The 26,165-nt window shown below is 32.9% G+C and overlaps 1 protein-coding gene across 3 annotated transcripts in view; it reads left to right on the forward strand.

Annotated features, from left to right (window-relative positions):
* Window positions 1–26,165, forward strand: part of LOC128985805 (probable serine/threonine-protein kinase kinX) — a 173,720-nt gene that overhangs the window by 62,273 nt on the left and 85,282 nt on the right. For all 3 annotated transcript variants that reach the window (XM_054405688.1, XM_054405690.1, XM_054405689.1), the window contains exon 2: window positions 21,249–21,280. The gene's annotated coding sequence lies outside the window, so the exon portion shown is untranslated. The remainder of the gene's footprint in view (window positions 1–21,248; window positions 21,281–26,165) is intronic.

Genomic DNA, 26,165 nt, shown 5'->3' on the forward strand with positions numbered 1-26,165 from the left:
ACGTAGACTTATACACCAGGAGAATGAGCTTTGCTGAGTGATATACTTTGATTCATAGTGGGTGCAGTATGTGAACGTGGACTTATGCACCATAGGATTGAAACATGGACATATACACTAGGGGACTGAGCTTTGCTGAGTGATATACTTGTGTGTAGGGTGTGAACCAACATTAAACCCGGACCTATACACCAGGGGACTGAGCTTTGCTGAGTAGCAAACTCGGTAATTATCGAATACAAACTGAAACTACATTTAATACTTTGGTGTTACTATTATTTATTTAGCAATTCGTTTACTCTCTAACATGTGTTAACCAACTATACCAAAAATACCTCTTGAACTTAAGCTAAATTCAAACATTGTTGTCCCAAACCGTTCTACATTTGTTGCATGAAATAATTAATTGTATAATGTTTTTTATATAGGTCCTATCAATGATATTCTTTCCGTTTTCGGACATTATATCAATATAATATCGAAAATGGTGCACATATGACTTTAGAAAGTGGATGGAAGGAAATCGTTACAGCTCAGGAGAACAATCTTGAACACCTGCTCTCAATAACACCAAAGAGGTCTCACTGAAATGTTAAATTGATTATTTTATTGTTGATATTTTATTTCTAGTCTCATATTGGACCATTCGATACCTCTCTGATCCCTTCATTACATAGAATTTATTCCACGATAAAAATGTATTGGAAGGGAATAACTTTCAAAATTACATCTATTTAGAATTAATACAACTTCTTATTATCTAAGTATAAACTAGATTAAATTTTAAAATTATTATATGATGTTTCAAAAGTAATCTTATAATTGTGTGTTCAACTACGTCTTTAGTATTGTTTAAGTTATTTGTATTGGAACAGTCCAAACCCTGGTTTTGTTATATCTAACAACAACAGTTTGTTAAATAGCATCACAAATTGATAGACTAATGCTAAATTGACATCATTGTTTAGAAAAGAATTAGGAACTAAACCAGCGAACTTCAAGTTCGAACATTATAATAAACATTTGTTTACATTTAACCAACATATGAATAAACAATGTTAGAACGTTTAAACACAATACTTTGCACAACGTAATCCTCCATAAGCACAGCTATGCATTTGCATTCTCTTACGAAGCTTGAACCAAGAGAGAGGTCAAAAATTCCTTGTGCGGGAAGTAATACTGATGAGCTCATTGCGGAAAAAAGGAATCCAACATTACTTAACAAAGATTCTACTTGTCATCAATGATGAGAGAATGCCGCAGACAAGGAATTGATTGAAACTGCTTCTTTGATGGGAAAGCTGATAACAGTCGTTTAGCTAATACCGCGAAAACTATCGACAAATTGCGACGGAATCCTTAGAAAGTTGATTGGGATGTTTGCGTTCGTAATAGTGATGTGTTGTGTAACGAAGGGTAACTACAGTTTGTGATTAAGACACCATTTTATTTCGCTTAGTTAACTTGTGTTACTTGAATCCAATCTAACCCAATACTTAAAAATCTTGTTAATTGAGATGAATTAATAAATTTAATTACGTATATTGTGTACATATTTTAATCCCTAACTTTTGTAAATATATCTATTCCATAAAAGATCGTGGACCTATATTTTTCAATAAATTATAATCAATAAAAAATAGTATTCACAATTTTGTATGGAATAGATATATTAAAATTTTTTGGGAGATTTTTTTAGTAAAATAAAACATTATTACAGACTTAATTATAATCTCGCAAATTTATTTCCGAAATAACAAGGATTAGCACAGATTATGTTACGTTATATAAAATTAAATGCTATAAATGTAATTGTGATACACCTACGCTTAAGAAAAACATTATATTTTTATACGATATATTCTTAATTTGAGGCAGTATAATATGGTCGGTAATTGCACGAGGTAGACAGGTAGGACTAAACAAACACTGTAGTTCCATCTATCACACCATTGTCAATGTACTGCAGTCGGTAAGAGGGTTAATTAGCATAGCCAGGTAATATGATATGGTCGGTAATGCAGCATGAGGTAGGCAGGTAGGACTAAACAAATACTAGTTCCATCTATCACACCATTGTCAATGTACTGCAGTCGGTAAGATGGTTAATTAGCATAGCGAGGTAATATGATATGGTCTGTAATGTAGCATGAGGTATGCAGGTAGGACTATTAAACAAACACTGTACATCCATCACGCCACAACTGCTGCCCGCAACTGACTGATGATTCTCTGACGTCATTCACTCGCAAACTTCTCACCACCTGCCACACCTGCCCTCTTGCACTATTAATTATTCCCTTCAATATACACGCTAACTTCACCATTGCAATTAATATCCATATTCGAGTTAGAGTGGTTGAACTTAGTTATTAAATGTTGCGAAGTTGTACGGTGTTTTAGTTACCCTTGGGTATTTCTGTATTGTAACTTGATCAGTGCATAGTAATATCATAGTGTGGATAATTTTTGTTTGTGTATATTATTTAATTTAAGAACATTATACACAACTATAAATGGATTTTTTTCACAATGTTTAATCAAATGGTCTTTGTTTTTACTGTACCGAATAAAGACGAGTCGACGCATTTGTTTCAATCATGGGATAGCTGTAGTTACCTAAAAACTTAAATAAGATCATGCTTCATAAAAACCTTAAACTCTTAAAATTCCCCCAAAATATATTATATTCTTTCAATATTATGACCGACTCCATTTTAAATTGGGACAATTCCTGACAATTCCTTAGAAAAAGATTGATTTTAAACGGTATTTATTTATAAGACTAGGGCTTGGACCGTTTCTTAAAGAAAAATCGTTAAAAATGTCAATGACACATATACACTTAAAAAGGAATATAGGACCACTTGTCATTAAGCTAGCTACTTTATGGTGTAAGAAAAACCACAAGTACAACTTGAATAATTTCTTTTACAAGTTCCGTTTTCAGACTTCAAATGTTATCTCTCGTTATATACACTACAAGACATCAACCTCTAGTTTTCTCACGGGAGCTGAAGTTACTCCGAGGAGCCTGAGGTTTTGTGGTCCAGATTTGGCTCATTACAGGGCTTGAGAACTGTTGAGTAACGATCTGTGATTGGCAGAATCCCAACGAGACACGACACTCGACCACATCCTAGGAAATAATCACCAAATCAATTACTCGGTCGGCTCAAGATAAGTAGACAGAGTTTCAATCAGAAATTGGATTTCTCAATTAAGGTTTTCATTAGGGGATTATTTCTGCTCAATGAGGCGTTTAAAAGTGTTTTGAAATTCGTTTCTACCTCGCCGCTTGTGAAACTTCTATTTTACCTCTCTTAAACGGTGACCGGTATTTATTTGAATTTTATTACAATTTTCATGTTTTACAATTGTTTCCGTGTAATATACAGTAAACGAATTATATTTCATTATTGAAATTTATTATTTCTCTTGATGGTGCTTTTATGTACAAATTGTATTAATCTGGATAGAAGTAGATAAATTATTTTCCAAATATATCGTTGGACATCTTTCCAATTTAACTGTAAATACGCTAAACTGTTTTACAGCTAACATCATACTTAGTCTAATAGCAAATGCAACTACTGTGCATACAAATATTTCAACATTAAATAATGTTTGCACTTTATGGTTTTGTAAAATATTTAGATTTTTCAATATACTAGGCCTTCTTAAAGTTATTTCAACAGTTTCAAATGTTCACTCAACTCAATGTTTACCAGAAGCAGTTTCTAAAACTCCTCCAAGCAGAACATTTCTTAAGTATTGCGCAACAATCGAACAAGGGTTGGATAACAGATCACAGAAGGGCGACGAGAGCAGAACAATCTTGTCCACGACCACAACGTGAACTCACTTATCTGGTTGTATGACTGAGGCCACGTTTTCGATTCCGACGACACACGATGTGGATCATCGGTCTTCCGTGTGAGATATAAAATTATATAATGCTTCGAGGAAGTATAAGAAGTGTGATTTTGCAAAATTTGAAGTTTATTATGACATCTACCTCAGATTTAGACATGAAAGCGATGTACATTCATCAAAATCCACCACTTAATTGGAAAACTCTTAGAAGCCCACCCCTGCAGATTTGTGATCTGCTAATTCTCTTACTAATGTACGAGACCTAACAAATTAAACCTAATATAATCCCCCTTCACAAGACCCTATTGTAGTCTGGATCTCCTCGTGCTCGTCCATAAAACGCTATTAGAATCTTAAACTCCACACACCATTCCACAAAACCCTATCAACAATTATTGATCATACCTCTATACATGACCTTATTGTTAGTAGCAACTCTTCACATCTCTCCAAATAACCTGTTGTCATATACAATTCCTCATATTTGTGCACATGACCCTATTGTCACATAAAACTCCTAATATCACTCCACAGGACCCCATTATCATATAAAACTCCTAATATCATTCCACAAGACCCTATTGTCATATAAAACTAATCATATCCTTCCACAAGACCCTTTTGTCATATAAAACTCCTCATATCCTTCCACAAGACCCTATTGTCATATAAAACTCCTCATATCCCTCCAGAAGACCCTATTGTCATATACAACTCCTCATATCCCTCCACAAGACCCTATTGTCATATACAACTCCTCATATCCCTCCACAAGACCCTATTGTCATATAAAACTCCTAATATCACTCCACAAGACCCTATTTTTCGTATAAAACTTTTTATATCTCTTCACACGGCCCTAGAGTCATATATAACTCCCCATTTACCTCCACAAGACCTTATTTGTCATATAAAATGCCCTAAAGTCCCTACATTCATTAAAAATAATTACCCATATTCCTCCACAAGACCTAAAGTCATTAACAATATTTGCTCATACCCCTCCACAAAGATCCTATTGTCATTTAAAACTTTCTGCACCATACTATAAGTTTCTTTTAAAATCTACAATTTATCGTACCCAAAATTAAATCCAAGCACAGCTTTATTCTAGACGCTTGCGTGATATAAAACTCGTGCAACATTTTCGTCCCGATAACTTTCGTATCTCGCTCTTACTGTCACTACTCTCACCGACAACCCCTGGCCACCAAAGGAGCTACGTCCGCAGCTGGGAACATGAAATATAGCCTCCGTTCAATACTTACCAAGATTTACAGCCTGTAACTTAAGGGAGATATATGAGTTCGGCTTGGGGCAGGAATTCACTTTGCACGCTCTTGTATTTTTTATACCTCGTAAATTCTCGTATGAAAGTGGAACGTCGGGATTTCAACACAGGTTGTGTATTCGCATAGAATACAACACATAATGAACTTTATTTTAAGAAATTAGAAACGTTAGTCTATTACATTTTTGTTTTTGTAGTCAGCGTTTACAATTTTATATATTTTTGTATCAAAGTTTATAATTTATGACAACAAATCGTGCATATACATTTTTTATCACAATTTTATTTACTATTTCTTCAGCTTTTTTATCACTCCTCTAGCCATCTACAGATCTTACTTTAAAATATTTCAAGGAAAAATTTCAATATCAAATAAAACTATATAAATACAGCGTGAGCTGAGGTTTGAAACATGAGTTCTTATCAGTCTGTATGTAGCGGTACTATTGTCCAAGAGCTTAGAGCAGCCAGGTGATTAGGATATGATTTTCAAGCTTTTTAGGTAATTTACACTTAATTTTATTACTAAGTGAAGAAGAAGAAATTTTCTTCCAGATATATTTTATTCCACTGTCCTTGTAAAGTATCTTATTATTTACATACCACGGGGCTTCCAGGATGAATCTTAAAACATTTGATTGAAATCAGTGGATGATTTTTATGTTTGAAATACTTGATGTTCCCCACAGTTGGATTCCTCAAGACATAATAGGCTTCAGAATTACTTTGTATTGTAATAATTTATTTTCCATTGTCAATACTGATTTACTGTTCAGGAGCCAGGAAATATGAGTAAGATTGAAATTTAGATACATTCTTTTGTTCCAGATGTGATTTTTCCATGTCAATCTTTTATCAATTGTCATGCAGAGATATTTAACTTCGTGTGATTGAGGAATTTGGACTTTGTTTAAGGTTACAGGGGGATCTCATACAGGGTGGTAAAAAAGTCCCTGGACAGTTAAATATTTAAAAAAAATAATGAAGATAGAGCTACAATACTTTAAACAAAGTTACAGGGCATAAAACTCTATTTTAACACATATTCAGTGATCCAATAACTCTTCAGGGGGACGGCCCACAAGGAGTCGGAAGAAAATCTTAAATGGAAGCATAGTAGGCCCCTGAATATATGGTTTGACCTAGAAATAATTAGAACACAAATGAAACCATTGTAGTTTGATAGTGAAAAGTATTGTGAATAATATATCAAAAGTCTCCAAATATATCTTTGGTGGAACACCACCAGTTTTCCAAAATGGTGGCCAAATCCAGTAGTTTTTTGCTTTTTATTAAAATTCTGACTTTCCAGTCAATATTGGTGAAAAGTCGTAAATACATTTTATTTTCCTCCTGAAATTACCTTTAAAATGATACCAAATACATGTACGTACAACCAAAAATAAACCCTGCAGAAATAATAAAATATTTCAAATAAAGGTTTTCCAATAAATTAATGTAATAGTACAAGCAAACTAATAAAACAGACACAGGGATCGTATAAAAATTTGCAAGCAAATGTTTTATGGTTTTATTTTTATTTTTGTGGTGTGCAGAGTGGCATATCAATAGTTGCAAAAAATCAGTCCACGGGGAAACCGTAAATCATAACAATCATTTACTTAGGAAATACACTTACACTAACGAAACTAAAAAATTAAAAAAATAATTTCTATACATTGTTAACACATTATTTTCGAACTTATGCAACATTCCATATACATAAATGTAACATCACTTGCATTCGTTGAATAGCAAATGATGCTTCATTCCACCCTTTGTCCGTTCTCGTTGGAATATTATGTCGTTCATTTCAACGTTTCAACTCCAATAATTTACTGTCCGATTGGCTTTCATCCAGTTCAAATAAAGTGTTCGATAATGATGGCACAATTATTAAACGTGTTCTAGTGAACATTATATTGAAGACCATTATTAACGTATATAATTATGTTCGTATAGCACATTTTCAGTCATACAATACGTAAATTTAAATTTACAAATGGTTCTTCTACGGTTCGTAGGGATGTTGCGATACCACTGTCTTTCCGATATTTGGTATCGATACCATATCGCAAAAAAGTATCGATACCGGCTCAGTATCGGAACTAAAGTATCGATACCGTCAGTATCGTATCCATTCGATACCAGTGACGTCATGTTCTGATTTCAGTACAGTGCAGCCAATATAGGATTCGAATTCAAGCTGCTAAAAACTTCCTAAATATGTAAAACGATAAAATTAACCAAACATAGCTAACCTTTGTTTTCAATTTTACCTTAAAGTAAAAGTTCAAGTAGGCCTAATCTTACCTTATGTTCTATGCCTATATAATTTATCTTTTCAATAGACAATGAATGTGAACGAATGTGTTACCAACGTAACACATTCGTGTGTACCATCAGCCTAAATAAAAAAAAGTTTATTTTGTTAAATAACTTTAAGTGCCATCTTTTTAGTTTATTTATTTGATGTTAAATAGTCGACGGTTTCATTTTATTTGCCTAACACAACGTTGCTAACATTGACTTTAATAAAAATAACTCTGCACCCAAACCCGGTATATATCAACGGTATATATAGTCAATGGTTTTAGTTATGTAAAGTGCTATGCTATGAATGAATAGTGAATCATAATTTACTCAAACCACATATCAGACAAGCTAGATAAAAAAAAATTTAATTGGGTTAAAGTTTGTTTCTTTTTTGGGTCACTGTTGCTCCAGCCTTGGAAAATAGCCGCAGAAGGCACGAGCGTGGCAATTTTACTCAGATTTGTCAGAAATTACCTTCCGATACTTACGATACGATACTGGCCTCTTGGTATCGATACCAAGTAAATATCGGAACAACCGATACCGATACGATACCAGCGGTATCGCAATAAAAGTATCGATACCTACTGGTATCGATAGTATCGCAACATCCCTACGGTTGGTATTTATGACAAATAACGTGACATTGTTATTCAAATTGTTGTTCCGAACTATTTATTGTAAAATGTAAAAGTAAATATATACCACTAGTTATACAATTTGAATAACTTAAATAGGTTATACTGAAATGGCGACCATACAAAGTAGGTATTTTAAGCCATGAATGGAGATGAGTGTATGATGAGTGGTGTGATCTTGTAGTTTTGTTAGTGACTGAGGCCGACATGTTCCTTATTTATCTATTTGTCTATTTATTATATTTGTGCTTAGACACAGCTGTCAATTAATAGCCCATACAACCAAAGGCAACTAAGGGACCTGCAGTTTATAATGGAATCCGAACCACATGTTTGCCTTGTAATTAACGAATTGGTCTAATTATCCAACTATTAACTGGAAAGAACGCATGCATGATAGGCCTATTTTGGTTGGATTTATTTAGCTACAAAATATACTTGCCAGTAAACGAATACAAATTAACAGTTCGCGTTGGCAAGTAACAGTAAACAAGCTTCTTTCACTTTTTCATCGTTTCAAGGCTTCTTTGACAAACTTAACATAGAATTGTTCTTAGCGTCATTAGTGAACATGTCTTGATTGTGACTCAGGGTCGTATTGGAGTGATAGTCCTGGGCAATCGGACCACAGTAGACCTAGACTGATTTAATGGAGGGACAATCACTTCTAATGGAAGAACTATCACTTTGATATGTTTTAGGCTATTTAAATATAAATTTTCCCTGCAAAGTTTTGTTAAATAAAATGTAAATGATAAGAGATTGTTTAAATGTTTATTTATGTAACGTTTCCGTATACGACGTATACAACCTTTGATAATAAATAATTGTTGAATTTCCTGCAAAAATATGTTTAGCCACTTCCATTTATACCTGAAAATCCGTCTTAAGCAATTATAATTACAGCTACCAAACAATTATGTTAATATAATTCAAGAATATTCTAATAGCACATTTGCAATCAATGTTTGAAATGAACCTTAACACCCGATTGCGTTTAGTAAAACCAGAGTAAGTTGAGGAACAAGTAAATGAAAAAAAGAACAATTCAAACAAAATTATGAATAATTTGTAAAAGTTATGTAAAATAAAATCCTCATATTAAATTTTTAGGTTTGTAATATTCCATTTAGCCTATAAGTTACAACAGATTATCTAAAAGTAAATTTTTGAGACGATTTGTTGTTTAACTTAAAGTACTAGATTTTTACCGCATTTAGTCATTTTGTAGTTAGCACTTAACATGGTCCAGAGTTCAAAGTCTGTATGATGCAACCTGTCCCCTACCCTCTAGGTCTGATTAGGGACTGGCCAATAGTTCTCAAGAGACAGGTCCCATCACACAGACTATAATCAAATAAGGGTTATATTTAACCTATTAGATCCTTTTCCGTAAGGAATGCAAATTTACATAATTAACAAGCAACGTATACATTTAGTTTAGTAATAAGGATGGTTATGTTCAAGGCATAGTAAATCCCCATGACCTAGAGAGTCTGGTGTCCATCCCATGATCCCGGTCCCTAGGACAACGGCCATGGCTGATCGTGAGAGGTCGTTCCCTCCCCAGGTCTCCCTAGTGGGTAATGAGACTCCAAGGTCCAGGAACACACGGAGTCAGTGGTGTAATCTATAGTCAATGACACAACTGTGACACCAGAATGCCAAGGTGGCTGTGACAGTGATGATAGTTTATTGTGGATGATAGTTAAGGAGTTTCCACGTAATGGTCTGTTACACTGGTAAAATAGTTTCATTTTTCCTATAACTCCTACAAAATAATAATTTTTCTAGTTAAAACTTTAATTTACAGGGTGTTTTTAACGCAACCCAAATTACAAGTACCAAGAGACACTGTTTAAGATCAAAACATTCCAATCCTTTGGTACCCGTGTATTCTTTACTTCATTGCCGATCAGCTGATATGCATTGTTGAGTTTCCCACATGGTTTAGCGTTAAATGGAATTAATTGTAAAAAAGACTCAACATGATGTATTTGAAAATTTAAATAGAGAATGTATCGTAGGCCTAGCTTTCTTCTTACAGATTCAGTTTCCTTAAATGTTGTCTAAGTCTATAAATGGTTTATTTATTGTAATCCCAACTTCAATCACACTTAACACTATATTTACAAACCTTTCTCAGCAAAAACCAATGATTTACTAATTTATTCTTTAACAAACATACAGTTTACATGTAAAACACCATGTTGAGTTTTTTTTCTTAAATAATTCTCAATAACAATTTATTGATAATTATGCAACAATGCATATCAGCCGATCGGCAATCTAGAAAAGAAAATGGGGATGCCATTTTTTTTTAATTAGTATTCAACTTAAACAGTGTTTTGGTACTTGTAATTTGGTATGATGAAGATTAAGCTTACCTGAAAGTACGGCGAGTAGTATTCTGTAACATTGTAAATCAACACAACAATCAGGTCATTGTATTGTTGGACGTTTAGAGCTTTAGAACAATCTCTTGTTGATTTAGCAGTAAATTATCTTAGCCAATTTGCAAACAAAGCAAACGAGTACGGAGGTAGTTTTACTGGACTTAAATTGTATGGAAAAGCGAAAATAGTAATGAAATATGTGTCTTCAAAATATAAAATCCGCCCGAAAAATTAGGGGCTGCTAAACAGTATTCACAACATAAGGGTTTAGTTTATAAAAGTAAGGCTGAACTAGCTAGCAACTGATAAACAGAAACCAGCAGACGTTCGAAATTGTCTCACCACAAAACCACAAATGGTTATTTGTGTCAAGTGACTAAATGACAATTGAATCGTACCACAACCTTTAACGTTCTCCCCAAAAAAATGTAAAAAGTGGCGATATTTTAAGTTTGAATTTCCCATGCATATTGTTATAGCTAATGTTCCGTTGAATGATTGAACGCTATGCACTAAAGTAGTGAATGAATATATGGTGAAATTGATGGGATTTTGAGTCATGCTAAAATTACCATGTTAAGTGATGCACATCCCCAAGAAGAGGTACTACTAAGTCCAGAGGCAGTTAGTAGGAAATTTGTATTTTTAAAGCTGATTGGTGAATATCTAATGTAATTTTTTACATCAAGAAATGTGTCCAAAAACCTTTGTTGGTTTTATATCGAAATGTATGTTTATATAATTTTATTTTCCAGGGTCCAATAGGGTGGTTAAAGCCCCTATAGCCACTGAATTAATCTTTAATCCTTTAGAATCTATCCGATTTATTTAAGAAACAGACCAATAAGTCAAATATCATTTACCTTATCCTACATATAAAAAATCCACATCTACTCTCTTCAAATTTCACTTCACCTACCTTTTCCACATCACGCTTTATTCCTCGGAGTTTGTTCAATATTGATTTCTTCCAATATTTCCAAACATTGTTACAATACACTCCACGTATTTTCCATAAGTCACGGAAGACCTTGCCCCTATTGTGACAAAGCGTTGCCACGGACTGCGGCAATACACGGTGAGACACCGTGTCACACCCGTGACGTCACATATAGATTACCATGTGACTGTGACCTGTGACTCAACCGTGTTCCCATGATGCAACGCGGCTTATTATCCAAAAACATCGTGACTACGCGGCCACGCAAATTGCCTTTCGTAATGTCACTTTATTTAGATCATTTGAGGTTATGTTAAATGCTGTAGAAGTTTCCAGCTTTTAATACCGCTTGGGAGGGAAACTGCTGGCTTAACCTAATTTGGGTTCAAGTTTGTGTGTTTGGTTTTAACTGTAAGGAGTGTTTACTGTTGAGTATGTATTTTGTACCAAATTACATATAAAGAAGGATAATGTATACTAGCTTTTGAAACGGAATAATTGTATTTAAAATAGTTTCATAATTTTATGTGTATTAAAGTTGAACCAAAGTAAGGGAACCTAAGCCATCTTGTTAAGAAATTATGAAAAAATCTACCAAACATAATGAATCACTTAACAAACAATGAATCACAATAAAATGAAACTGGCTGGGTAGCTGAGTGGTTATAGGGTATAAAGTCCTGAGAAAAGTCATTAGCTTTTGATGACTTTTTGAACCCAGCTGCATTGAAATTGCTGATGTTAGTTAGTAAAAAAGCTACAAATATCATCTCACTCCATTCTACACTCATCCTTCACTCATATTTGGGTTCAAATACGCACCTAGGTGACGTATTTAGGCCCCTATCTCAAATGATATATCTCACTTATTTTTCAACGTAACATTTTGTACAGCAGTTATAACATCTGGTGAAGTATTTATTAGAGTAAGTCGATTAATTTTGAACTTTAAATAACGGAAGTAAATGATTCGTTGGTCATTTTGGTTTTAAATCATTTAAAATAATCTTTTAGGAAATGTAAAATAGTAATTAAAGTCAGAGCGGTGGGTGACTCAAAGAGCAAGAGATTGGGTTGACTTCATGGACAGGATTGGATTTGGAAGCTGTTGCCGTCAGTCGACTCGCAGACAAAACATTTTAATTTAGTTTTTTATTGACTCTGAATTCCACCTCCACCTCGCTCGGACCAATTTACGAGACAAAGATTGTGAAATATTCTCTTGAATGGTTGAGCTTTGCTAGTGTAATTTAGAAAATTGTTTAGATAAAATATCTGTAACAACCGATGTTTTAAAATGATAGTTACGAGTTTTCGTAATATCATTAATACTCGTCCTTCAAATCTATTATTGAATATTTAATACCATTTTAGAATGTTGAAAGCACTTAAAATGCCATAATTGTTTATCTGAATCCCGCTAAAAACACTTGTTTAACGAAATCTACTTTTAAAAAAGTAAAAATTGTTCTTGCTGTATGAAAAATTATCTATAAGCACTTATATTATATATAGAATTGGGTAGCACATAAAATAATCGTACTGAACAAAATTTATCTACTAGGTTTATCATATAAATTATTTTAAAAGAGCACTATGAAAAATTAGCTCGTCTGTCTGGTCTTGATGTAAAAATGTGTTCTGGTTGACTGGACTAATGTTTTTATAAAGTGTTTCAACTTCTTGCCTAAAAACGATAATGATCTTACAAAAATATTTTGGAAAAATTTGAAAACTTCACATTTTTTTCGGACGTTTTACTGGTACAAAACTATTATGATTTACAGGTGTAATTTCATAACAAATCGAATACAACTGATAAGTGTTAGAAAGCCTTAAGTAGACATCAATAACATGTTAACAATAGCCTCTATTACGTTGCGTAACCATAATAGCTGGTTTCAGAAGCATCTTCAACATGCAATTAAATTAAACAACCGCTCTAAATTAATCTCACAAAACACTTACGAAACCGTGAATAGATCATCTTGCCGCCCTGGGCGGTCGTATTTGTCGGTTAAGGTGTGTATTAGAGGGATGGACCCAGGATTGATTTACATCAAGATCAAACGTTTCTGATATAATGACCGTCCCGAGGTGTTAGGAAGGTATGTGTAGGGAGATTTTACTGACACGTGTACTTTCACTTGCCACAAGCATCTTTGGTCGTAAAATCATTTTACATAAAAAATTTTGTCTTTAGTACTGTTACGATACATTTTAAACTGGTAAAGTATGGAGATAACGTTTTGAAAATTACTCGCTGTCGTGTTTTTGTTCTAGGACGAAATTCTTCAGCTCGAAATTTTATCATATTAATTTTATCTAGGCCTTTCGGCATGATAAACCCTTTTATATGGTCGGCAGGATTTTAACCTGGAACCTCAGGGCCTAAAGTCCAGCGCAGTTACATTGATTAACTCGTTCCCTAAGTCATATTTGTGGTGGTAGTGTAGTCTTATAGAAAGGTTATCAAATTTTTTGGTGAGTCGGTGGTTCAGTTAGTAGTAAAACACACTAACCTAACCTAACGTATAACAATGTAACAAACAATGTAACCTAACCCCGATAAATCGAAGTTTTAGGTTCGAGTCTAGGTGTTGACATTTAAAATGTATCAGTTTCAGTTTAGTAATTTATTTTTCCATTGCTCTTTTGGTGCGTCACAGACTTTTATGTGAAGGTAATATAAAGGCTAAAAGATGTCACAAAGATAAAAAAAACCTGGATGAAATTAACGTAATGCCGTTACATAGAGCGAAGTATCATTTCTTAGTAACTGCTTTGTCAGGTGAATGAGTGGAAATCACTATAGTCTGTCTGATGAAACCTGTCTCCTGACCATAGGTCTAATTGGGTCTGGCCCGGACCTAAAACTTTTGGCCAGTCCCCAAGTAGACAAGGAGATAAAAGAGACAGGTTGCATAATACAAAGCATAATAACTTATTACTTAAAAAAAATAGTTAATAAAATGAGTCTTAAAATAAAATCTCTAATATCATGAGATGGAGAAAAATTAACCATCCGATGAACTTTCCAACTATCATGGAAATCATGTACAATTAATTAACCTAAATACGTTAACCTAAATCTAAGATGCACTCAACCTATTCCTATGACCTTACAAACACCTCAATGGAAATCTACGTCTGCTTGGTTATACAACCAGAATGACCACGTATCCATAGATTACCTATTGATCGTAATGAAAACATTCTCACCACTCCATCAACGAATTAGAACCCTCTTGTTGCCTGATTAAGTGTATCAATCTTCTTCAACTTACACTCTTGAGAATTAACAAGCTGTCACTCCGTCACTCTCATGTCACTCGTCAGAATCTGAGTGAAGGACACAAAAGGTTACTTGATGATATGAAGCATCCTTGTGGTGTGATCCTTGTTGTTAGGATGGTAGTTTCAGAATATATGACATTGTTTTGTTTTCATCACCCTCTTGGAAAATAAACGGAATCAGCAATCTGACACATACTTTCTCTCATTGTCAAAAACCCTAATGAGTAGGCCTAAGAGTTTAGGGTAACCATGGTATTTTATGGGAAAACCAAAATATTTGCAATAGCTTTTAAACTGTAATATTTAAAGTATTGGGAGTTGTTTAGTTTTGTTTAGGGCTCAAAGGATCATAATACTCAATTTTAATTGGAATTGTTCGGGACGATATTGTGAAAATCCGAATTTCCGGTCATTTTATGGGTTTTGTGGGAAAATTACGAAAAAATGAAATGCCTGGAGATACTATGAAGTACCTAATTTCGTTAAAATTGGAACACAATAATTTCTCCTTACAATGTGAAGGTGGATAAAGTGAACTATTTTTTTATTTTCTATGCTGCAAAGCATGTAGTAATAGCCTTTTGTAATTTTGTATCCAGCCCTAACTCAGGACGCAAATGTATGATCACATATTGTGTATGAAACGTATACACAGCACAATCTGCATGCAGGCTGTTTAATAAAAATAGTGTTTTAGTTTTTTAAAAATAGCCAAGTATTAACTAACTCTAGAAGTTTTATTCGTTTACGCTCATGTTAACCTACAGCGTAACCAAATTCTTCACTTATTGCCGAAACACAAACAGCATGTTTCCAATTTGTTTCAAGCCATACATAAAACAAGAGATATTAGATTTCTCAAATCGCATTCTGATGACGCATAGCACTGTTTTCCGCAGACTAGTTTGTGAGGTAACGTACAGACCGGTTTTGCTGACTTTGACCGTGGCTCCCTCAATTGCCAGACATCACTTTCTTTTCTACTCTCTCCACTCCCGCTACTTTAACGGTTTTTATAACACATGATGCAAAAAGGCAACCGCAGTCGACCCTTGTCATTGTTGTGGCTACGATGCCTTTAGACATTTTTTGTCTAAGTGGAATTTAAACGTTTTTTGTACGGGAACGGTCCAAACCCTAGTCTTGCAACGTCAACCTGTGTTAAGAAAGCATAATTAATTGATAGCCCAATGGGAAATAGCATCTGGGTCGGAAACAATCGAACAATCGGACTGGAATCGAACTAGCGACCTTCAGATTTGTAAGCGAACACTATAACCTACTTGACTACCCAGAAAGCTATGACATATCTTTGAAGACCATCAGAGTCATGTAGACTTTATGGGTAATTGTATACATTGGTATATTTTGAGTTTTTACACATCCTTTTAAAAGAAGAATTTGTAAAAAAACTATTGAATGAATTATCAGTTGAGATGTGGATGCCTTGGTACGTATTTAAACCCAAACATGAGTGAAAGATGAGTATTTAATGAAGTGAGACGATGCTTTATTAATGGGATCAGCTGTTATTTGGATCAGCTGTTATTTAGATCATCTGTTACTGGGATCAGCCGTTACTTTAGCCATGATAGTTTATTTTAAGTTCAATGATCAGGAACAGATTTGGATTCAGTTTAGAAATCCTCAAAAACCTACCAACATTTCCCAGGATTGATCCGCAAACCTTTGATTGTCAGGCGAGAATTATAACCACTCAGATTACCAACCAATAATAATAATGATTTCAAAGAAATAATTTTATATAGCAAAATTGAATGCTAAGAAGTATAGCACATGTAGAAAAGTATATAAACATAGAAAATATCAAATACCCAATAATATTGCAATCTTGTATGTTTTCACAATTAATGGAAAGCTATATTAAAACATTGTAATGTGATATACAGTAGGTATATTGAATGCCTTGAGTTAGTTCTCAAAAACTATTTATGACAATGAAACTTCTGCAAAGTGTTCTAATTCATCTATCGAGACAAAATAACTTAGCTAACCTTTATTTTTCTAACAAGGATTTGCAAATGTGCTCCATCGTTATTCTAACAAAAACAAAACGAGCAAAGTGAACGTGATTTGCTATGTTTCGACCTTTTATCTACAACACAACACTGCAGTATATAAGGTGAGGGTCAGCGGTTCCGTATAAAGACAAGACAATGCTTGGAAGGCTGTTGTCGAGCCATCCCGATATGGTGGACCAGCTTGGAATAATGTGTGTGATAATGGCGTTTGAATTTAAAAATTTTCGCACAATTTAAGATGTGATGTAAGATTATAAATTTAGCCTTTGAATACTATCTTAAAATATATTAAACGTAAACAAGTAGACAGGAAGAAACACAATAGAATCAACTCAAAGATGAATCTTAAGCAAAGTTGCAAAAATTTGTTAGACAAGGAGTTAAAGACAGTTTTGTATGTTTCAAAGTCGTTAAAAGATATGTGAGTAGATATGAAAGGTAATTAAAAATATATGAAATAGAACAGTTAATATTTTATTGCGAACAAATTATTTTGAACGGTTGTATAAAGAGTTTGAATCTTAAAATTCAAATTTTGTAGTACTTTTGTTTAAGTTTATTCCAATTTTTTTTGTCAATAATACATTAAAGGATTTCTCTGTAACACCTCTTTTTCTTTTGCTCTACTTTATTTTTCTATTTAGGTGTCATCTAAAGCGTTGACGAATGTAATTAAAAAGTTAATACAATTTTAGGCTTCGCCATCATTGAAATAAGTTTCGATCTTTCAGTTGTATGTTTAATCACAGAAAAATTGTAATAAAGAGTCAGAATAGTTTGTCAAAATTTAATTTTTCCTTTAAATGTAACCTAATTGATTAAGTGAATCAATCATGCCATATATTTACAACTAACCGATTTAATCTTTTGTAAAGTAGTAGTTATATTCACCTTATAACTTTTTAAACATGATCTTTGATAGGCCAAGGGGTATTTGCATTATTCTTTTTACCTCGTAAACAAGATTTGGACTATTAAAATTCTAAGTCATCGTCACGGTCCTTTTATATTCCTTCAGTCTTTGCTCGTTTTCTTGTCAACAGATAAATTTTACAGTCCAAAATTAGATCGTTATTGCACACGACCAAATCAAGACAAATTACCTTCAAGAGGACAACCAAGACAATCGACACCCAATATTTCCTCTACTGTTGCCTCATTACGTAATACCAGTGATTTACTACAAGATTACTTCAAGCTTTGTAACTCAAATCTGTAATCCTATTACTTCCAACCGTACCACGCGGAACATCCAAAGTAACCGGTTCAAAGAACGATAACCTCAACCTTCAGTTGTTTATGGATAATAACCTCAAGTTATATAGAGTTCATGTTTACCGTGGTGGTTTATACTGGGTAGCTAAGGTGTCACCAAGGTATATTATGAGCCATCGGGGCGCAGCCCACACCATGGGTCAGTGTCCTAGGGTCAAGAGGTGGACGAACTGCGGAGGACGACGGTATGGGACATCACCAATAAGTCCAGACTGCGTTTTAGACTCGATATCGGCTTAGGAGTGTCTTTTTGATTGTCATAAGGACCAGCAAGCCTTATAACCAACAGTATTTTTCTAGTCAAAACGATTTGCAATGAAAAAAATGTTAAATGTGATAGGAGGGAATTTTTGGAATAAATTTCGTGTAGACAGAAATAAAATTACAGTTTACCAACTAAGCATTAAAAACACTACGTTCATTTTACTTGTTTTTTTTTTTTTTTTTTTTTTATATTTACATTTGAAGTAAATTTTGATGATTTCTTTTCTTATATTGTATTATGTTTGTGTAATATAACTTACATAAGGGATGACTACATTTTGTTTAACTATTTATAATATTTCATTCTTTCATATCGTTCGATTGAAAACCATCCGATATGTTTTTTGTTGAGGCGAACTTAGGACCTCATGGCCCTTTCTTGCAGTTAACCTCTATGCTATCACATATACGCTTTCAAATGAGTTTTGCCTTGGTTGATAGTATTTTGATCCAACAAAAATATGTGTGACAAAATACTAAATTGATCCATAAATCATTTTGTTATCACCATATTGTTTATTATTTACATAAGTAACACGATCTCAGCATTTGTATACTCCTAGCTACAAAAATCCAATCTCGCAATATATATCTATATATTAATAGTATTCAATAATGTTAACTAATTTAACTAGTTCAAACACACTAAAGGCCAATAAGTATGTTGTAATATCTACACGTGGTTGTAAACTTTTTAGTAAACATAAAACTTGCATCTGAGGTGAGCAAATAAACGAAGGCCTCAAATAAAAGGTCATGGACGATGAAAAGTTTGCATCCACTAATGTCTTGGTTATCACCGCTCTGTTATAAACCTCAAGTCTTGATGTTTCTCAAGGTAGTGGAGTATCGTCACATATTTCATCTTAGAAATAAACTGTTAAGTAAGTGTTTAGCATAAGACTCAGGTGGATTTAATTTAAAATTAGTTTTGTAAGTTTCGTTCGAAATTTTGAAATGTGTTCCTTCTTCATTAAAACTATGTATTGGGGTATCTAAAATGTCAAAAGTAACATCCACGTTGAGTTATAAGTTCTACGTAGAAAACCCTTCGTATTTTCTTAAACAAAGCGTACCTATTTTAGTGAAAGTTGTACCTTTCGTTTTTGTATGTATTGCTTACATTTCTGATGAAATAAATTTCCCGCTATAGTTCCGAAATAATATAAGTACTTAAAATAGGATTTTCATGGGAAACAAGGTTTAATAATTTATTTAACTAAACTAAATATACTTTTGTTGAGGAGAATTATAGTTATTATAACTACTTTCCAAACAATATGAGAAATTGTTTAAAGTTTAATATTAAAGTAAATATTCAATGAAGCTTCTTTGTCTCAAAATCAACCAAAGATTGTTGATTGGTCTTAATAACGTATTCCTATTGTGGATATATTAATATTTATAAATAATTAGTAAGTAGTATTCTCAACATAGGAAACTAGGATTACGATTAATTGAACTTTGGTCAAATACAATTAAATTATTTTAAGGAAAGACATTGTCATTAGCTCTAAGAATACCAAAAGACTGACTCTAGTATTCAACAATTTTATTGTGGTACTTTTGGGAAAATGTTTAAACAATAAAAACTCTTCCATCAACTAAATACCGCAAAATGTGCTTTAATCTTTAAAAATCGACCCACAAAATGTGTCTCTTACGAATCATGTAAAACCTGCCCCTTTATGAAGGATGTAAAGTAGCCTTTCCTCTTGTCTCAGACCATAACAGGCTGAGGTTATATAAAACAAAGTACTCTAGAGATATAAACGTAAAATGCTGATAATGTCAGATGTTTCAGTGTAGTGTTAAAATAATATTGCCACCCTTATTGTAGACCTTAGGGCAGCTCTGTTATTTTTTCCTCGTTTGTAAGATATTTCAAAAATACAAAGTTTATACCTTGTCACATCGCATTCTTTAAATACTTTCCTTAAATAAACCCTTAATCAGAAAACTTAATGAATAATAGCCTACAAAATTAAAAAAAATTTAGCTCTAATGTATAAAAACCTTTTAATAAATTCATCAACTAAGCTAGCAACAAATAACCTTGATGATGAAGTATTCGTTTATAAAATCATTCTTAAGTACATACACTTCCTGGAAATTTAGTATAAAGCGTTATTATGCGCCTAATGTTTACGGAGAAAATTCCATGTAAAATTCCCATGTTATTCTTATGGAGAATAAGTAAAATTTTTTAGTTTGTTTATGAACATATTTTGAGACCCACTTCTAGAATAGCTAGAGATTTGAAGTATGGCACGATTGTAGGTCTTAGTCCCAAACCCCCGGGAAAATCCTAAAAAGTTTTTTTTACTTTAACCACCCCTAATTTTAGAATTCCCCCCATGTTATTCCTATGGGAAATAACATTGAAAAATGCCGACATTTGTACGCTCATCTGAACCATTTAGAAACGTGCTAGAGACTTTAAATTTAATAGTATTGTAGTATGGGATCTTACATTAACGGCGAAATTCGTAAAAACCCCATTTTCAAATTTTAACCCCCCCAAAAATCCAAAATGGACGTCTAAAAACGACAATCCATTATTTTCCCGAGACCTTTGTAACCACAGACAATATAATACTGTGGTTGTAACCACAACGGGCTCTGTTGCTAGTTATTAAAATAGTTGCTAGTTATTTATGCATTTATTTCTTACTAAACTATTAACATTAAAACAAAACATTTAACCCCCCTTTGCAGCAAACCCTAGTACTCGTCAAACTGATTACTGTATATTTAAATAGGCAATAAATGTGATACTGTATTTTTAAGGAAACATTTTAGTGTAAATCCAATCAGGCAAATGGAAATTCGCTTAGTCAGCATTTTTGCTGCGGGGTATTGAATTATATTATAATATTAATAAACTAACTTTAGATTTTTATTTTTCAGATAGAAATTGGAACGGTGTGCTTCAACTATAGGTAAGTTTGGTTAAACCAAATGAATACGATATTGTATATAGGGTCAACCGGGGCTAATTATGAACACACCAAAATATTGGGGCTAATATGAACAATGACTTAAAAAGTCATTTATCTGGGATTTTTAATCATGAAAAAAATATAATTAGAAAGGAAATTTATTGTATTTTTTGTGTCCATAATGAGAAAACTTCAAATTTGACTTTTAGGTACTTTAAAAAAATTCTTTGTTAAAACACTTTTTTTCCGCCCAAAAAACTTTTCCGCGCAAAGTGAAAACTTTTGTTATAACAATTTTTACATTGGTTGTAGGAATAATCTTAAGCCTGAATTTTGTTAAATAAGAATTGGGGATTATTTTTCTTTTCCCAAAGTTAAAATATATTAATAACAGCCAAAGTTATAAGCTTTCAAAGTTGGGGGGCTAATGTGAACAGTGAATGGGGGCTATTGTGAACAGTACCACCTTCCGCTATGACGCTACAGTGTTAAAAACACTGGCTGACGGGGAGATCGAAGTGATGGGATTTAAATCCTGTGATGAGGAAAAAAAATCATTCCTGAAAAAAGAAGATGATATATTTATTGTTTCTACCACTGACATTTTGGGGAAACTTCCAGTCCCTAATGTATGTGGAACCAGTGATAGACATAACTATGTCTTCGACAAAATTGTCGAAGTTTTTGAGGCGTAAGTTCCTCAATAAACTTCTTTGAAGGCCTTACAGTGATAAAACAGTTTTAATTTTACAAAGACAACAGTTAAGGTGTTGAATAGGCCTAGCCCACATTTTTATATTTACCTAATAGGCCTAAAAGTGCAATAAACTGTCATTTGCCTAAACGAACAATTTGCATTGTCTTAAATTAGGCTATTGTTTTTTTAAGTGCTTTAAACAATTTGTATGTGGAAGAAATTTTTAATAAATACTCAGGTATGTTGACAGATAATTTTTTTCTTGTTTATATCTTATTATTAGCCCTGTATAATATTTATAAATGGTTTAAAAAAAAGGGTTACCGTAGGGCGACCCGCGGCTCTCCAAAGATACCTTCATATCTCAAAAACTATTTAAGATAAAATATTGAGACTTATTGCAACTGGTAGACTAGACCCTAGGCTTGTTCACAACAGCCCCCACATATGCCTAGTGTTGTAAATAACAGAGTTATTAAGAGTGTTCACATTAGCCCCATGGGCTGTTCACATTAGCCCCTTTTAGCGGGGCTAATGTGAACAGTGGTTTTTAATTTTTTTGAAAAACAATCCTAGGACAGAGCCTAGCGTCTTAGGACAAAAATTGACATTATATTGCCTATTGAGATAGGGACGTAAACCATGTGTTAATATTAAACCTAAATATTAATGTAGGGTGAGTGGAGAAAGGAGTGACATGAACTATGTACCTTTTTAAATGACCAAAACTACCTTCTGAATCCGGAACATTTGTTGATTAAGGGAAGCTGGGTCCAGTTTCGAACCATCAAAAAGCCACTTTTCTAAGGATTGAGCCGGTGAAGCAAGCTAGAATTATAACCATTCCATACCTAAATATTGTCATATATTTCCTGTGTGTAAGATTTGCTTAAAAAACCCCATATATGGCAGCAACCCTAAGATTTATTACCTTTTTACTGTCTTCAAAGGCCTTGGCTTAGTTTGTTTGTCTCAAAGGGATTTTTTTAAATGTATGTTGAAATAACGGTAGAATTATTTCTATGAATCAATGCATAAAAATAAAATTTTCACCCTTAAAACAATAAAAATTATTAAAGTCCATAAATTAACAATATATATTTTTGTTTTTACGAAAAAAAACTACACATTTTCTGGGTTTTTAGTGATTTATCTTTCCTACCGAATCACCTCAACAGATATAATATGATGGTTTTACCTCACTTTCGGCGTTTTAGAGGCACTTTTAGGGCACTTTTTATAGGGGAAAAATGAGAAAAATTAGTGGCTCATTTTTTTGGCCACTTTTTTAAAGACCCAGCTCTCGACCTATACACCCCTATATAAACTTTCTACTTTTTTAATACTAAAAAACACGTCTGGAATATGGCTCATTTTTTTTTGCCACTTTTTTTAAGACCCGGCTCTCGTCCAATACAAGCCCATACAAATGTTCAAACTCCATTAAAATTTCAAATCCACATCCATTCCTATGTATATTCTCAAAATCATGCGAGGTTTGTGCGTGAACTCGGGCACGCTTATGGCTATGCGTAAACTATGCCTGACTCAAATGAATGACTGTGAGTGTAACCTAATGACCCCAATCAAAACCAATTGTCAACATTCTCTGTCTGTCTGGCGCCAGTCTGTCTGGGGCAGGTTTAGACAATTACCAAATATGTTTGATTGATTGACCTCAATTATTCAATTGTTCAATTTCAGTTTGTTCAATTTCCATTGTTAAGTTCTAAATTAATTTAGACAATTTTGTGGTATATAAGGGGGGCATTCTATGGAATCATCACTCACTCTTCCACCTGGATCTTCTTGTTTTGGTAAGTCTTTGACATCTAAGCTAGACTATTGTAATATGTTGTCGCGTGTCGGGTCATGGGATCAATTGGTGACGTAATTGATGCTTGTACTCGTACTCTGTATTTCTTTTAACTTAGGAGTGTAGCTAATTTCCCGAGTCCATTTTTAAAAACTTAGCTGAATTGAGTCACTAAGGAACTTGTAAAAAATGTATATAAGTCTATTTTTAAACACTTAGAGTATTTTGAACAGTCACCAAGGAACTTAAAATGTATATAAATCTATTTTTAAACACTTAGAGTATTTTGAACAGTCACTAAGGAACTTAAAATGTATATAAGTCTATTTTTCAAAACTTAGCCAAACTTCACTCACCGGGGGACTTTGATTCAAAATGTGTACAAGTTATTATTTAAAAACTTAGCCGAATTATACTCACTATATAATTTTGTCAAGTCCCTTTTAACATAGGTAACATAGTCTTCTCTATAACTAACACTCACTCTGTATATATGTAGACTCAGCAATCTGAATTGCTAAAAAGTATTTTTATTTAAGATTTTGGATTTAGTTTTGATTTAGAAAATTACAATTGCCAAATCTTATTGTACGAAATTGTTTTGAATATTAAAATTTAAAATTCTGATTTAAATTATTATTTCCCATTAATTGAAATTGTCTAAAATGTAATTTCCACCAATTGTTTTTTTAGTTACATGTCAACTGTGTGCTGCTTCTCTATCCAAAAAAGTAACTTATTTTGTTATTACTATTTTTAAGCGAGTCAAAAATATATACAAGTTATTATTTAAAAACTTAGCCAAATTCACTCACCGGGGGACTTTGAGTCAATAGTGTGCACAAGTTATTATTTAAAAACTTAGCCAAATTCACTCACGGGGGGACTTTGAGTCAATAGTGTGCACAGGTTATTATTTAAAAACTTAGCCAAATTTACTCACCGGGGGACTTTGAGTCAATAGTGTGCATAAGTTATTATTTAAAAACTTATCCAAATTCACTCACGGGGGGGACTTTGAGTCAAAAATGTACATACAAGTTATTATTTTAAAACTTAGCCGAATTATACTCACTATATAATTTTGTCAAGTCCCCTTTAAAATAGGTATTACTCACTCTGTATATATGTAGACTCAGCAATCTGAATTGCTAAAAAGTATTTTTTATTTAAGATTTTGGATTTAGTTTTGATTTAGAAAATTACAATTGCCAAATCTTATTGTATGAGATTGTTTTGAATATTAAAATATAAAATTCTGATTTAAATTATTATTTCTCATTAATTGAAATTGTCAAAATATAATTTCTACTGTATAGAAGATGCCAACCTAGTTTTTTAGTTACATATATAAAAATGAAGACTACATGTCAACATTGTTTCGCATCCCTCTCCAAAAAAAGCAACCTTATTCGCCACTACAATTTAAAACATCAAATGAAGGTATGTAAACTGTGTGATTTAATCTGTGATAATAATGTGGCTCTAAAATCTCATATATTACAAAGTCACAAGACTTGTAATTTCTGTAAAAGAAATGTTGTTGGCCATTTTAAAAGACATGTAAATTCTTGTAACAAATGTCCATATACAATGATTAAATTTGTTGGTGAATCGATTAAAACTGAACTTAAAAGTACTCTTCAGTCTTGTCCTCTACCGATAAAATGGACTTTAGTAAGGAGAATCAAATTTATAAAATATACAATAGATCAAAATGGAAAATTAGTTAATGAGAAAGAATGTATTGCAGATTTCAGAAGCCTTACTATCCTTACCATTGAGAAGAGAGATTTAAAGCCTCAAATTGAAAATGCTCTTTTAAAGATTGACGCTTCCATGCACAAATATCAAGCGGAAGGTAGTGGATGGATATATGACCACACTAAATATTGGCAGTTGCACGTTTACAAGTATAAGCCCCTAACTCCAACGTCATATATCCCCACACCAAAAAGTATTCAATCAAAACATGCAGTTTTAAATATAAAGAATTCTGACAATAAATGCTTCCTTTGGTCAATTTTAGCAGCTTTATATCCAAGGAATGCAAAAAATGCTGAAAGGGTATTGAAATATACACCCTATGAAAATCAGTTAAATATGACAAACATAAAATATCCCGTAAAAATATCTGACATAGATCAATTTGAAAAAAAGAATAATATAAGTGTTAATGTATTTGGAGTTGAAGACCAACAATTCATATATCCATTAAAAACCACCAAACTAAATAGTAATACTCATATAGATTTATTATTATTACAAGAAGGTCGTAAATCACATTACTGTTTAATTCGTGATTTTGATAGGTTAATGTTTTACTCTACAAAACATAACAATAAGAAGTATTTTTGCAAGTTTTGTTTACA

Source organism: Macrosteles quadrilineatus, unplaced genomic scaffold, assembly GCF_028750875.1.
Source record: "Macrosteles quadrilineatus isolate MER2022 unplaced genomic scaffold, UCM_ALF_1.0 Scaffold_2__2_contigs__length_208266976, whole genome shotgun sequence".
NCBI lineage: Eukaryota > Metazoa > Arthropoda > Insecta > Hemiptera > Cicadellidae > Macrosteles > Macrosteles quadrilineatus.